Source organism: Oncorhynchus masou, chromosome 28 (genome assembly GCF_036934945.1).
Source record: "Oncorhynchus masou masou isolate Uvic2021 chromosome 28, UVic_Omas_1.1, whole genome shotgun sequence".
NCBI lineage: Eukaryota > Metazoa > Chordata > Actinopteri > Salmoniformes > Salmonidae > Oncorhynchus > Oncorhynchus masou.
The window spans coordinates 23,440,481-23,457,566 of record NC_088239.1 but is presented as its reverse complement, the minus strand read 5'-3'; the positions used below and the strand labels follow the sequence as shown (position 1 = coordinate 23,457,566).

General features: G+C 40.5%; 1 pseudogene; it reads right to left on the bottom strand.

Annotated features, from left to right (window-relative positions):
• The window catches only part of LOC135517382 (abl interactor 1-like), a 70,166-nt pseudogene extending 53,519 nt beyond the window's left edge, over nucleotides 1–16,647 (bottom strand).
• Between the last annotated feature and the right edge of the window lie 439 nt (nucleotides 16,648–17,086).

Here is a 17,086-nt window from a genome sequence, read left to right as displayed (position 1 = left end):
CACAGTATAAATAGCATCGAGACAGAAAACACAACGAAGGTGAGGCATTTTAAAGTTTTAAGTTGTGTGTCTGAAATTCATTTGTCTGGGCATAAGATCAGCTTTGTATCACAGCCAGTGTGACTAAAGCCTGGTTGCACCCGCTGGTTTACAACCAGAGAAGAACTGCTTGTTTTGAAGAGAATCAAAGTAACAGATGTGTTGCATGATCACAGCCTCTAGGAATAAAGGGAGATTCTTCCACAGAGCAGTGACAGAGCCAGAGGCCATCTGGAGAGTACACTCAAGCACAAAGCACGCACACACAATCCCAGGAACACTTTCAATAATATAATTCAATACTTCCATCAGCATACACAGCTAAACACAAAGCAAATGTTGGCTGAAGAGCTTCAACCTGAAGAAAGTGGGATACCTAGTCAGTTGCACAACTAAATGCCTTCAACTGAAATGTGTCTTCCGCATTTAACCCAACCCCCCCAGAAACATGCAGACACATCGTTTCCTACCTAAACGCTAGCGGGAATGCATATGACAGCATTCCTGAACTGATGCTCTAGGGAGTGAAAATGGATCACTTCACGTATAGGCCATTTTTGACTGCACTTTGCTACTACTTCAATGTATAATTAATTGCTCATTTATACAGCAGTACTCCCAAAGTTTTGAACTCTCAGTCAAACCCATTCAATTCTTTCCCATGTCAAAAGGTGAAATGCCCTGAAGTAGATTCAAATCCCCCAAAAAATGACTGGCTCTACATCTCTATACTGACAGTACTGCTAAACTTAGCTCAATCCATTGCATTCGAGTGTTTATGGAGCAAAATTGAAGATAAGTCTCAGTGTCACTCAGATACAACATCTCAACGCAGAGGTGATGGCATTACACATGCAAAATCCATAAACCCTTTCCTTCTTCTGTCTGTGTTTTTAGTGCTCCACCATTCCTGTGATAAACTGGGTATGCAGATAGCGGTGCTGGGCCTCTTGTGAAATCTGCAAATATGCCGTTTTAAAAAAAATTTTTTTTTTAAAGGAATCCGATAGCATTTCAGGGAAATGAAATTTAATGTAGAGAGCTAGCGTTGTGTGTTACATGCCAATGAGGTTACAAACTCAATCCTCCGTATCCCATAAAAAAAAGGTGTACGGTGGACCGTAACATGAAAGTAAAGAGACCTGGTTTCCACAAGACGGTTCTGTAGACATGTCGTGGGGTGGTTGACCAAGTGGATTGTTTTACGATTTGCTGTGTGAAAAGGGATGCTCTACAGGGATTGGGCCGTGTGAAAAATAAGGTGGAAAAAATAAGGGAAAAATGGGGCTAAAATGACCCAATCTCTGCCTGTAAAGGAGACTGTAGTGTGGGGTCTGGTTAGCCAGTGAGCCACGAAGGCATTGTGGGTGTTGAAAAGGCAAATAACTGAACCGCAGGTGCACATTTCTTACAACTGTGTCTTCAGATATCCATCTCTGTATAACTATTTTTTTTTTATAAACACTTCAGTCATCCTTGTTCATGGGCATTCAACTCAGGCGCTAACTTGGAGAGAATGACCAAATTTACATGCACACATTATTCCTGATAGTAGATCATATCCCGCTTAAGGTCTAATTCGGGATAAGCTGTTTACATGCACCTTTGATATCCCGCTCATGAGTATCCCTGTAGCCATGAATAAACAGAATATTCCTCATTTAAGTTTATAGGTTTAATGGAATAGTAACTGAACTCTGGACACTGACTATAGGCCTATAACCTCACATGTAGCGTAATATATTAACTCCTGCAGAATTATGCATTTCTTGCAGTGAAATTATACAACAAATGATAATTGTGTCTCGGGAAGAGTAGTGAAGAAATGTTCTCTCTTACTTTATGCATCTCTTGAGAAAATGTGAATCTAATGTGTATATCTTTGACACTTATGCAAGCAGACCACATAACAAAATATGCACCCAAGACGAACTGAAGTCTTATCAGAAATGTGTTCAGTTGTTTTCAACTCCTTAAGACCGGTCAAATTGATGCACAGTCCCAATCTGTCAACTATTTGGAGACATTACATTTTCTCAAGGGTCCCTAAACGAAAACAGACAACTTAACCTGTGTTAGCTAGATTAATACATTCATTTTAAATCAATGTAAGACGTTATTCTGGTGGGAACTGCTTTCGTCTTCTGGGGCAACAAGTTGTGAAGAGAAGCTGCATGTATCTAACTATAGGTTGACAAAACAAATGGCCTACCAAATGTGGGAAATTGTAATATGGCCTACCAAATGTTGCCTACCAAATGTTGGAAATTGTAATATGGCCTACCAAATGTTGGAAATTGTAATATGGCCTACCAAATGTTGGAAATTATAATATGGCCTACCAAATGTTGGAAATTATAATATGGGCTACCAAATGTTGGAAATTGTACCAAATGTTGGCCTACCTACCAAATGTTGGAAATTGTAATATGGCCTACCAAAATGTTGGAAATTGTAATATGGCCTACCAAATGTTGGAAATTGTAATATGGCCTACCAAATGTTGGAAATTGTAATATGGCCTACCAAATGTTGGAAATTGTAATATGGCCTACCAAATGTTGGAAATTGTAATATGGCCTACCAAATGTTGGAAATTGTAATATGGCCTACCAAAATGTTGGAAATTGTAAGACACTTGTCTAAATTAGGGGTGAAAGTAGCCAGTAGTAAATTGATTATAGTATACTAAATTATTATGGATGGAACTGTGCAGGTAGCCTACATTTTGAAGTGATTTGTTTGACAATCAGTTGAAAACATTACACAACACACCTGAGGCGTTTTTATCTCAGAGCTGCCAACTCGACATACTGACCACACCACTCGCATTGTAAAATGAATTTACACATAGGTTAGTCAAATCATTGCTCACGTGCATCTGCATAGCCAGGCGCTAAAATAGAAATTGGTCTTATTTGTGACGCTTGAAGCACTGCAAATCCTGCCTCCCCCATCTCCTCATTGGTGTTTAGGAGCATATACCCACGTGAGTGATTGAAAGATGAGCTGAGGTCCACACTCCAGTCCAGTTGATGGTGGTAATGCACCTTAAAGTTGGTTGCCAATCACCATATAAAGTTCAAATCAGAAGAAGCCTGAAGGAGGAGAGATTACTAGAAACAAACTCTGTTTACCATTTTATCTGTGGATTAATTTTCGGAGTAGAGGACCTTGTGCATTTCAGGTCACACCACTGCATCTCGCAAACGCACGGTCAGCAGCATCTCTATTTGCCAAGTTGAGCCGACTCCGAGCTGGGGTCGTTAATTTCACGTCAGGCCCTTAGCCTGTGCTGCAATAAGGCAGATTTAACCGTTTGAGAGTGGTGGATGTGCTGCTAAAAAAGCTAATCCGGGGGACGCAGGCAAACAAATCACTGTTCATGATTCCACTCCTTTGCAACGAGGCCGGTTGAGATTACAACTCAGTCAGACCAAGAAGAAGCGCTCTGAGCTTTGATCAACGCTGGGAGCAATATTTAGATGTTTTAGATGCAATTGATTTTCTTTGTGTACAAAATATATTGGAATTATACTTTTTTTCAAATTATAAAAAAATTAGAGGTCCGGGACCTCTGTCCACGTGTGTAAATACGGCCCTGTTACCTAAACTGGAATGTAGACGACAAAATTTCATGGATGACATAAAAAAAAGATGCAAAATGCACCACACCTTTTAAAAGACAACATACTAAGATAAGGAAAGCAAACTACAGTGATCTACAGCTCTGGAACAGTGCAGTAGGGAGTGGAAGTCCACCAGCGTGTTTGGCTGGTTTCCTCTGGTAAGTGAGGGATCAGCAATAGAAGGTTACGAGACGAGGGTGGGAATTGGGCCTGGTTCAATAACATCTAAAATGCATCCTTTCACCACAATCCAGTCAAGCCAGATAAATGACTCACATCAAGGAAGAGAAAAGGAAAGGCCTTTTACAAAGTATTTACATTCAAACAGGGCGTCAAGCAGGCTGCTTAGCTGATGGGGCCAACTGCTGCTTGGAGGCACCATGAACAGGATGGAAAGGCCCAGACTCCCTCCCTGGGGGAAGAGACTTCCAGGATCAGGACAAACTGTGTGGCCCACTACACCCAAGAGCTCTGTTATGGGTGGAAGCTACATTTACATTTTAGTAATTTAGCAGACGCTCTTATCCAGAGCGACTTACAGTTTGTGCATTCATCTTAAGAAAGCTAGTTGAGACAACCGCATACCCCAGTCATAGCACATTTTTCCTCAAAGCTACAACTGGACAACAGAGGTGTAAAACTGAGGGCATGGAGTATCTTAGACCTGGGTTTTTTTTTTAATAAGAGGAGGTGATGGCACACCCTATCAACTTACATCGCTCTTACCAAACCCAAGCCATTTTCCTTTTGAGCGACAAAGTCTGACCTCTTGTAGCACAAGCTTCTGAAGAGGTCAAATAACAGGGATAACACTTCTAGCGTTGCTATGCGGGAACAAGTCAGAACATTCTCCTCTGAAACAAGACAAGACAGCGACAGGCAGTGTAGCTCCCGGGAAATGTTCTGCTCCCCTCTACAGCCGACAGTCAGATTTGCTTTACCACATCCTCATATCCTGGAGGGAGATGTGCCTGGAAAATGGTATAGCACTGTAAAAACAAATCTACAAAAATAAATACTACCATGGAAGTGTTTAAATGTTCTGGTATGACATGCCTCATGTATGAAAATAGTGTAGAATTGACTTAATTGTCCTCAATTTCCCCCCTCCTACATCTCTCTGCACACGACCAAGTTACACACAATGCTGACGATGTATGAAATAAGTAACATTGCATGCAGCCTAATCATTGCACGCATTGCAGCAATCTGTTGCATGTTGAATAGGGACACACGTTTGAGACATAGGGGTAAGCAACAATCCATAAAAAAAAACAAAAGAAAAATCAGCCATGCCAAGAAAGTAGATGTCACCAGGGATGAGCGTTTTACCCATTCGAAAAAAGAAAAAAAACAAGGTTGAAAACATTACACCGTGCAGTTATACACCTCCTCAGATGGACTCACTACAAGGACTGCTCTGGCAAGGTCAGAGGCAAGGTCAGAGGCAAGGTCATAGGCCTCACTACAAGGACTGCTTTGCGGGATGTATTGACAGCTGAATGAGATAGAAAGCTTTGGCTGAGACAAGAGAGAACTTGGGCAGCAGAGAAGTGCTTTGTAGGCTGTATTGATGTGGATGGACTTGCCCAGAGGTCCAGGATGTAATAGGAGAGACTTACTACAGTGATGCCGGTAATCTGGCTGCAAGCCTACGTAGGGCCCAAACCGAACATCCAGGAACATGCGTTTTAGCCTCAGCCATCTCCTGACCATCTTCCATAGTTTTTGTTCTTTAGGCAAAGACCACAAAGCAACATCCAAGACTACACTAACCTTAAAAGGCAGCAAGACTAGTAGTTAGAGCGTTGGGCCAGTAAGCAAAAGGTTGCCAGATTGAATCCCCGAGCTGACAAGGTAAAAAAAAAAAATGTTGTTCTGCCCCTGAACAAGGCAGTTAATCCACTGTTCCTAGGCCGTCATTGTAAATAAGAATTTGTTCTTAACTGACTTGCCTGGTTAAATACAGGTTTTAAAAAACAATTCAATTAAACCTAACGAAGGAGGCGTAAAAGAAACACCTGAGTGTAGTTTCTTTCTTTCAGGTAGTGAGAAGAAAACTGTCAAGGGAGGTTCTCTTCTGCACTGTTAACTCCTCCATTTACTGGATTGGTTTAAGATGAAGTGTCGCCTTGTTGACATCCAAAAGAGGAAGTCCCGCTCCAGGTTTCTTTCCATTTCCCCTGAAAAACAGATGCATCCGGATTTTTTTTGGTAACCCCACTCAGGGTGAGTCTACACCAACGACACGAGCAAACTGCCAGGGCATTAATCTATAATCCAGAAACAATGGCTGACCCTGGTAAATGTCTCTGTCTGGCTTGCCTGAGATTAGATAAGATAACCAATGAGGAAGGGAACTAAAAAGGTGAGCTATAAATAGTACTTTCAATCCATATCAAAATAAACCAGCACCCATAAAATATACGGGCTCTTCAAACAAGAGCTGTGTTTCATAGACCGTAATAGCCTACAACATTCGTATCTATGTGTATTGCATCATCAGAGGGTGAGGGGAAAATACAACCACACCCAGAGGGGCAGAAATATGCACAAGGAAAGCTGTGAAAACAAAACCCCAACACATCTGGGAGACTGAGACAGACAGTTCAACAGATAAGTGCAAGAGAAGTTACAATATCTACAATTAAATAAACTTCCGTAGATTTGCAACTTTAAATCTGCATTTTAAGTCGTTGCCACTTTCTGAACTCAGCAGCAGGATAAGTCCATTATTCATTTTCTTATTCACTGGGGCAGATGGGGGGGGGCAGACTGAAGAGCTAAAAAGGTCTTCCTGACCTTGAGAAACTGTCGTTGTGCAATTAAAAACTCAATCAGTATATCAGGAAAGGGACACAAAGGGGAACCTTTAGAGGGAATCTTAATTTTTTTTCAAAGTGTCCTTTTGGAAATAATTCAACAGTAATACAGAAAACTGCCAATTCAAACAACGGTTACTTAAATGGCTTTTTATTGGTTTTGAAAAGAATGCTAAACCAAGTGTGAGTGAAGACCAGTCCAACACAAGTGATACTATTCAGAGTCACAGTCCTGTTGTAAACCTCTCCTCATCTTGTACTATTCAGTCACCTTTGAGCTGATTTCCTGGTGATTACAGTCTTATGTCCAACAACACACACATACACTAGGCTCCTTAGTTCCAATGAAGGGAAATCTAAACGCTACAGCATACAATGACATTCTAGAGGATTCTGTGCTTCCAACTGAGGCAACAGTTTGGGGAAGGCCCTTTCCTGTTTCAGCATGACAATGCCCCTGTGCCTGAAGCGAGGTCCATACAGAAATGGTTTGTCGAGATCGGTGTAGAAGAACTTGACTGGTCTGCACAGAGCCCTGACCTCAACCTTGAACACCTTTGGGATGTCCAACATCCAACATCAGTGCCTGACCGCTAATGCTTGTGTCTGAATAGAAGGAAGTCCCAACATCTAGGAAGGCTTTTCTGGTGGAAAGCCTTCCCAGAAGAGTAGAGGCTGTAATAGCAAGAAAAAGGGGACCAACTCCATATTAATGCCCATGATTTTGAAATGACGTGTCCACACACTTGGTCATAAAAATACAGTATCAATGAAAAGTTGACACCTACTCATTCAAGGGTTTCTTTATTTTTACTATTTTCGACATTGTAGAATATTGAAGACATCAGAACTATGAAATAACATGTAGAATCATATAGTAATCAACAACAAAAAAGTGTTAAGCAATCAAAATATATTTTGAGGTTGAGGTCGGCTGATTGTGGAGTCCAGGTCATCTGATGCAGCACTCCATCACTCTCCTTCTTGGTCAAATAGCCCTTACACAGCCTGGAGGTGTTTTGGGTCATTGTCCTGTTGAAAAACAAATGATAGTCCCACTAAGCACAAACCAGATGGGCTGGTGTATTGCTGCAGAATGCTGTGTTAGCCATGCTGGTTAAGTGTGCCTGAATATTAAACAAAATCACAGAGTGTCAGAAGCTAAGCACGCCCACACCACCTCCTCCATGCTTCATGGTGGATACCAAACATGTGGAGATCATCATCTGTGTCACAAAGACATGGCGGTTGGAACCAAACATCTCAAATGTGGACTCCAGACAAAAGAAGGATTTCCACCCATCTAATGTCCATTGCTCGTGTTTCTTGGCCCAAGCAAGCCCCTTCTTATTGGTGTCCTTTAGTAGTGGTTTCTTTGCAGCAATTCGACCATGAGGGCCCGATTGAAGCAGTCTCCTCTGAACAGTTGATGTTGAGATGTGTCTGTCACTTGAAAGCTATGAAGCATTTATTTGGGCTGTAAACTAAGGTGCAGTTAACTATAATGAACTTAACCTCCTCAGCAGAGGTAACTCTGGGTGTTCCTTTCCTGTGGTCATCATGAAAGCCAGTTTCATCATGGCACTTGATGGTTTTTGCGACTGCAAATTTTCCGGATTGACTGACTTTCATGTTAAAAAGTAGATGGATGGTCATTTCTCTTTACTTGAGCTGTTCTTGCCATAATATGGATATGGTGTTTTACCAAATACGGCTATCTTCTGTATACCACAACACAACAACTGATTGGCTCAAATGCATTAAGGTGTAAAGAAATTCCACAAATTAACTTTTAACAAGGCACACCTGTTAATTGAAATGCATTCCAGGTAACTACCTCATGAAGCTGGTTGAGAGAATGCCAAGAGTATGCAAAGCTATCATCAAAGCAAAGGGTGGCTACTTTGACCAATCTCAAATATATTTAGATTTGCTTAACACTTTTTTGGTTACTACATGATTATATGTGTTATTTTATCATGTTGATGTCGTCACTACTATTCTACAATGTCGAGAATGGTAAAAATAAAGAAAAACCCTGGAATGAGTTGGTGTCTCCAAACTTTTGACATGTACTGTATGTATGCATGTATATTTGAAGTCAGAAGTCTACATACACTTAGGTTGGAGTCATTAAAATTAGTTTTTTTAACCACTCCACAAATTTCTTGTTAACAAATTATAGTTTGGCAAGTCTGTTAGGACATCTACTTTGTCCATGACACAAGCAATTTTTCCAACAAAACAAAAATCAAAAGAAATCAGCCAAAATAATTGTAGACCTCCACAAGTCTGGTTCATCCTTGGGAGCAATTTCCAAAACGCCTGAAGGTACCACGTTCATCTGTACAAACAATATACACAAGTATAAACACCATGGGACCACGCAGCCATTATACCATTCAGGAAAGAGATGCGTTCTGTCTCCTAGAGATGAACGTACTTTGGTGCGAAAAGTGCAAATCAATCACAGAACAACAGCAAAGGACCTTGTGAAGATGCTGGAGGAAACAGGTGCAGTATCTAAAGCATCCAAACAGGTGCAAAAGCATCTATATCCACAGTAAAACTGAGTCCTACATCGACATAACCTGAAAGGCCGCTCAGCAAGGAAGAAGCCACTGCTTCAAAACTGACATAAAAAAAGCCAGACTACTGTTTGCAACTGCACATGGGGACAAAGATCGTACTTTTTGGAGAAATGTCCTCTGGTCTGATGAAACAAAAATATAACTGTTTGGCCATTAATACCATCATTATGTTTTGAGAAAAAGAGGGAGGCTTGCAAGCCGAAGAACACCATCCCAACCATGAAGCACGGGGGTGGCAGCATCATGTTGTGGGGGTGCTTTGCTGCAGGAGGGACTGGTGCACTTCAAAAAATAGATGGCATCATGAGGAACAAAAATTATGTGGATGTATTGAAGCAACATCTCAAGACATCAGTCAGGAAGTTAAAGCTTGGTCGCAAATGGGTCTTCTAAATGGACAATGACCCCAAGCAAACTTCCAAAATAGTGGCAAAATGGCTTAAGGACGTCAAGGTATTGGAGTGGCCATCACAAAGTCCTGACCTCAATCCTATAGAAAATTTGTGGGCAGAACTGAAAAAGCGTGTGCGAGCAAGGAGGTCTACAAACCTGACTCTGTTACACCAGCTCTGTCAGGAGGAATGGGCCAAAATTCACCCAACTTATTGTGGGAAGCTTGTGGAAGGCTACCTGAAACGTTTGACCCAAGTTAAACAATTTAAAGACAATGCTACAAAATACTAATTTAGTGTATGTAAACTTCTGACCCACTGGGAATGTGATGAAAGAAATAAAAGCTGATATAAAATCACTCACTCTACTATTATTCTGACATTTCACATTCTTAAAATAAAGTGGTGATCCTTACTGACATAAAACAGGGATATTTTACGAAGATTAAATGTCAGGAATTGTGAAAACCTGAGTTTAAATGTATTTGGCTAAGGTGTATGTAAACTTCCGACTTCAACTGTGTGTGTGTGTGTGTGTGTGTGTGTGTGTGTGTGTGTGATATATATATATATCTACACACACACACACACACACACACGTACGTACATACATACATATATATATTCTCCTTGAAATGTTTACTGGGAAACTACAACATAAACAAGACCACTTAAAAGTGCCTTCAGAAGGTATTCATACCCTTTGATTTATTATACAATTTGCTGTGTTACAGCTGGAATTCAATATGCATATATATATTTTTAATTCTCACCCATCTACACACAATACCCCGCAATGACAAAGTGAAAATATGTTTAGATGTTTTTACACATTTATTGAGAATGAAATACAGAAATCTCATTTACATAAGTATCTGCACCCCTGAGTCAATAGGATTATGGCTGTGAGCCTTTCTGGGTAAACCTTTAAGAGCTTTGCTCACCTGGATTGTACAATATTTGCCCATTATTCTTTTTTTTTAAGTATTCAAGCTCTGTCAAGTTGGTTGTTGAACATTGCTAGACAATCATTTTTGGGTCTTGCCATATATTTTCAAGCATATTTAAGTCAAAACTATAACTTGGCCACATTCACAGTCTTCTTGGTAGCAACTCTAGCGTACATTTGGCTGTGTGTTTTACGTTACTTTCCTGCTGAAAGGTGAATTGTTCTCCCAGTGTCTGGTAGAAAGTGAACTGAACCAGGTTTTCCTCCATTCAGTTTATTTCTTATCCTGAAAAACGACTCAGTCTAACAATTACAAGCATACCCGTAGCATGATGCAAACCACCACTATGCTGAAAAAATATGCAGAGTGATAATCAGTAATGTGTTATATAGGATTTGCCCCAAATGTAACACTTTGTATTCCGGACCAAAAAAAAGTAATTTGCTTTGCCACATTTTTAGAAGTATTTTCAGGATGCATGTTTTGGAATATTTTTTATTCTGTACAAGCTTTCTTCTTTTCAGTCTGTCAATGAGGTTAGTATTGTGGAGTAACTACAATGTTGTTCTCCTATCACAGCCATTCAACTCTAACTGTTTAAAATCACCATTGGCCTCATTATGAAATCCCTGAGCGGTTTCTTTCCTCTCCGGCAACTGAGTTAGGAAGGATGCCTGTATCTTTGTAGTGACTGTATGCATTGATACACCATCCAAAGTGTAATGAATAACTTCACCATGCTCAAAGGAATATTCAATGTCTACTTTCCCCCCCCCACCCCCACCTACCACTAGGTTCCCTTCTTTGCGAGGAATTGGAAAACCACCCTGATCTTTGTGGTTGAATCTGTGTTTGAAATGCACTGCTAGACTGAGGGATCTGACAGATAATTGGATGTGTGGGGTACAGAGGTGAGGCAGTCATTTAAAAATCATGTTAAACACTATTATTGATCATAAAGTAAGTCAATCCAACTTAGTGTCTTGTTATGCACATATTTACTCCTGAACCTATTTACTCCATAACAAAAGGGGACATTTCATCTTCACACGTTTTATTACATTTGCAAAAATGTCTAAAAACATAATTTCACTTTGACATTAATGGTGTATTATGTGTGGGCCAGTGACAAAAAAAAATCTAATTGAATCCATTTTAAAAATCAGACTGTAACAACAAAATGTGGAAAAATTCAAGGGGTGTGAATACTTTTTGAAGGCGCTGTATCTACTATCTGCACACATCCGGGGCCTTCATATTCTGCTTTCATTTTCAGGTAAGTCTATCAATAATTGTGGCATATAGTGTTGAAAGCAGGGGCGGCAGACCCTGCAAGGATTCATCTGCATTAGTTTAGTGAGTTATGCCCTCGTGCTAATCTTAATGTGACGTTAATAGGATGTGGATACAATGCTATGTAAATGGGATTAAATGTAATTGTCAACTGAAACTATTGTTATGGCGTTTGAAAATGACAATATCCAGATCAGAGAGCAATAGGGAGACAAAGTCTCAGAGCCGGATTACAGCATTTGCCCCCCCCCAAAAAAATGTTTTTCTCCATAGTGCTGAAAGAAAAATGTGCAGTTTTATAATGCTATTTTACACATTTTGTTATGAGGCTAAGAGAACATTTAGCAGTTTTAAAGCTAATATCCTGAAATTCTACACTTTTTGCCATGGGGCAGCAATTTTTGTTCACATTTTGGCTGGCTAAAAGAGGGGGGAGTTGTGTGGGCCCCCTGGAGGTCGGGGGCCCCAGGACACGTGCCCTGTGTCCCCATTTGGTAATCTGGCTGGGCTAAGAGCCGCTAGGCTTTCAATGCTGAGAGAAAAACCAGGCCACTCCAACAGTGAGAGAAAGAAAGATAGGAAGAGAAAAAGGACTCTGTAATCCTTAGAGACAGAGCTGTGTGAAAACGACACATGTATCACCTTCAGGCCAGCCTGGCTCTTTACCATGGAAAAGTCATGTCTGCTAAGTTTCACTTTCAGCATGGGTACACAGAGGTCATGTGACCAGGACAAAAGGACGGCAAGTAAACGTGATCTTGAGTGCTTGACTCATATTGTAATTTAGTGCATTGGCCTGCATAGCTGTACAATGTTTCCCTCCCTCCAAAACACTGGCCTACATTCAGTCTCCATTCAGTTCTGGAAAGTGTTATTGGGATCTTTGTGCCACACCCAAGAATAATTGTAAGGGAGATAGTAAGACACATGGTGAAAAAAAAGAGGTTAACTTGACATGTTGCGGTGGGCTGCTGCTGCCCTCTCCTCAACCTCCAAACCTGCGTCGTGTACCCTGCCAACAAGCCAGGTGGCCCAGTTTGTACATGTCCTGGCGTCCTTGCCCAAAAACGACAGCCCTGGCTGTCACAGAGGTTAGGAAAACATGGTGCTGACTCAGTCACATTCCTGAAAAGATATGGCCCATGGCCAAAAAGGGAAATCTGTTTCTTGCGAGTGTGCCACCATCATGTTGGGTGAGTGGAGATGCTACATTCCCACTGGGGTTAACTTTGAAGGAGAACCCCATTAAAGAAAACTTCCAAGGTATCTCTAAAAAAATAATGTTACAAAAGAAACACTGATGCATAATTGACCTTTATCCAAATTAGGATGCCAATATTAATAATCCTGCCTGGCGTAGAGTGACGTACAACAAAAGACTTCAGAGCTACAGGAACCAGGAGTGTGTCCTTCCCTGTCATGACCATGACCACATAACCATACCTCTTGCTGTCAGTCAAAGCAGGAAATTGGCTGTCCTCGTTTACAGACTGGCTTCAACCATCTGCTACTGAACAGTGGGCTACATAGCTGTGCTACAGTCAACATGTTAAAAAACCAAAGCCTCTACGAGACCAGAAAGAGGAAAAACATTAAGAAAACAGTCCCTGAAGACTAGCAGAGTCATGCTGAGGCATGTTGCTATACACATGGTTGTCTCTCACTCATCTGTTTTCAACTCACAGACAGACAGAGATAGAGAGAGAGACAGAGAGGCACAGACAGAGAGACTGAGAATAAGGGAAGGAAAACAGCTGAAAGGATGTACAGATTATTTTTTATTTTTCAAGAGACCATATGGGCAGTGTCTTCCAATTGGGTTTAAGGTTCAAGTTGAACTTGTGACAAAACTGCCTGGCGGCTTTAATTTACAACATCAATCATTTCAACTCCTCAACACCACGCATGGTTCACTCCAAGAATCTCCAGGGAATTGCTTAATCCACTAAACCAATTAAGCTCAGAAATATGCAGCATTTTGTGAAACGGTAAACTTCTGTCGAGGGATCTGGAGTATCCTGCAATTACTAAATATAACTAAGGATGATTGCTGTTCAGTGCGTTCACAGATAACCAATCAACAGTGAAATTAAGGTATAAGCAAGGAGACAAGGATGAAAACAAATTGATAGGCAATCCTCATGGAGTTGGAGGAAGTTGGCAACACACGTTATAACTGATTTAATGTTCGTATTTTTGACGGACTCAAATGGTCGGGTCACTTAAACATTCCTCTGCAGGTGTCAATACACTGGATTCCTTTCAGCACCTGATACAGTGTGATTTCCTTCAGGGCAGTTGCCTCCGGCTGTTACCCTTCTTTCTTTCTTTCTTTTTTTACAAATAATTTGCCACTTGTCTTACAAGAAGCTAAAACAACTATGTATGCTGAGGATGTGCACCTATGAAAAGTGAGCTCACAGACTCTTATCAAGGAGTTACAGTCAGTGTCAGAATAGGTCATTAACGATAAACTGGTCTTAAATATATCCAAAACCAAAAGCATTGTATTTGAGGCAAAGCATTCTCTTAGAGTTGCACATAAAGGGCGTGACCGTTGAACAAGTTAAAGAAGCTGAACTCCTAGGAGTAACCTTGGATGGCCAGTGATCACGGTCAAGTCATATTGACAAAGTTGTGAAGATGGGGAGAGTTATGCCTGTTATAAAAAAGATACTCTGCATTTTTGACACAAATATCAAACTGTACTAGGTGTTCAGACTCTGATCTTTTCTTATCTTGATTACTGTCCGGCAAAATGGTCAGATGCAGCACCAAAAGACCCGGCAAAGCTTCAGCTGGCTCAGAACTGGCTCATTGCCCTTAACTGCACACACAGAACTAACAGCAGCAACATGCATGATAGTCATTCATGGTTGAGGAGAAATGGACTACTTCAGTGTTTTAAGAGAAAATGCTATGTTGAAAATGCCTAACCACCCGTATAATCTATTTGCATACACTTCAAAAACAGACATACACCAACGACACGCCACTATGGGTTTCTTCACGGTACCCAAACCAAAAACAGACTTAATGCGTCGCTCAGTTATGTATAGAGCCATGTCGTCGTGGATTGCTCTGCCACCAGAAGTTACTTGGTCATATTAAGATCTAATTGAACTGTTCTGTATATAAGAATATATTAAGTTTGTAAATAGTATTTTTGTTGTCTCTTGGTGTCTTTCCAACATACAACTCTTATTTTAGTTTATTTTGAATTGAATAAATATATCTTGTGTTTTTGTCTATTACTGTTCAGTACTTTGTCATGCATTTGTACGTTTTATGTGGACCCCAGGAAGAGTAGCTAAACTTGAGAAGTAGATCTCAGCCGTAAGCTATAGCCTCTTTACCCTGAAGGGGACCAAGATAGCTCATCAACAGCCTTCTTATGCAACAACTTATTCAGGTTAACTCAATGCTATAACAGAGCCACAGTGTGGAATCACCATATCAACACGTACGTCTAGAGAGCACTTGTGCCGTATATTCACAGCATAGGATGAAACGTGTGATTTGTCAAACATTCATCTTTAGAATTCCCTGAGATTTAATGAGCTCTTGCTCTTGGATTTCTGTAGGATTGTACCTCAATCTTAATATCAATATTATTATTTTTTAAATCAGTTTTGACATTCGTTTGAGGGATGTAAAACAGTTTAAAAAGCTATGTCCAAAGCCATATCCATCAGTAACTTCAGCTGCTAGCCCACAATTTAAGTAATTATAATGCAGCAGGGCAATAGACCCTTGGCAGCATGAGGTAACATGTAAAATAATCCAGTAAAATAATTGAACCGTTTCAGAACTAAGTACAGAAATGTGTTAAAACATGACAAAACTCCACAGTCAACATCTGTGAAACGTAGTTAAAAAGGGTAACACAATCATATGTGGCAAATTGCAGAAGCATTCACTGACAGAAAAACAGGCGTTGAAAGTCTGATATTCCCCAGAGAGAAGTAGTATTGTTAAAAAAAAAATACTATGCAGTGATTGGCACCCTTACAACTCTTTTAGAATGCCTCATGTTATTTTTGTACATTATCTATGGTATGGGCAGGCTAATTGCAAACTCTAAGAAGATTCTTATAAATGCCTTGACATTTATACGTTTGCAATTGCTTACATTATCATAGTCCACGTATTTCAAATGTATAAATCACAGAAAATACAAATAAAATTAGTGGATAAAAATCTAAATGTCAAACTATCCCACGGTGTCTGTGAGGGACTGTAAATAGGGCCAGTGTCTCCGCAAGCGCAACTGCTTCTGTAACTTTGAAACAATGTAACGATCAGATGAAATTGTTGCGTTTTAACAGTTACGTGTGGAGTGCACAACACGTTTCAGATCTTTTTTACAGCGGTTTAGTTTGCACCATTATTTATTTCATTAAGCGAAGATAACAGCCGAAGTTAATACTAGACACACCCTCTGTGTAAACGAACTAAATCTGATCAAAGGACCAACAACGCATTGAATGGCCAACACTGTATCCAACATGGCCAGTGCGGTGATACTACACACTGGAATGGCCAAAGACTCCCAAAAGACGTGTATTCTCTATGAATATCTAACGTTACTCCTTTATGTGTTAATTGTGATCCTTTCCATTTCTTTATCCACATTTCCTGTCCCCAGTTTCCCAACCGTTCAACAACAAAGAATTCCGAGATAACAATGTTGAGTAAATTTACTCATTTTGCTTACCTGAACATAATTGTTTTCACAGTAGTCTGCTACCCGCGTGAGATTCTGGTAACTCTCTATAAGAGCTCTTTTACCGGCTGGAATTTCTTCCTCTAACAACATTTGCAGCTCTGCCATCTTACATCGCCCCGCATAGCTTCCTCGCCTTCCCTTTGATTGAAACCACCAGCTCTGCTTCGGAGGAAAAAAAGAAGAAACTCCTTCGCCTGGTATAGTGGGATTCTTGGCCTCGCTTTCACACCGGCGCAACCTATCAGCCACCCGCAAAAAAACAACCAACATGGATCACAGTGTAGAATGCTGGGATACGTAGTGTTACAATGTATCATTTTCTGGGTTTCCGAATGGCAACAGTCGTCAAATTTGATACAACATATCAACGCGTAACGCTTTTATGCCCGGGCTGCATGCTCGCGTAACATTTCTTATTGTGGCCAACAACACATAGTATTGTGGTGGCTTTATCCCTTTACCATACAGTTATTTGATGGAACATGTTTTGAGGTCAATTACACACTCAGCCATTGACTGCATTTAGAACTACATATCCAGTAAGCACCCACTGTGTGTGGTGCATTGTGGATGTTGTAGGGATTTTGGTGTATACTAAATAACATATTTATCAGAGACGGAAGAGTAAGCGAGATGTTCCA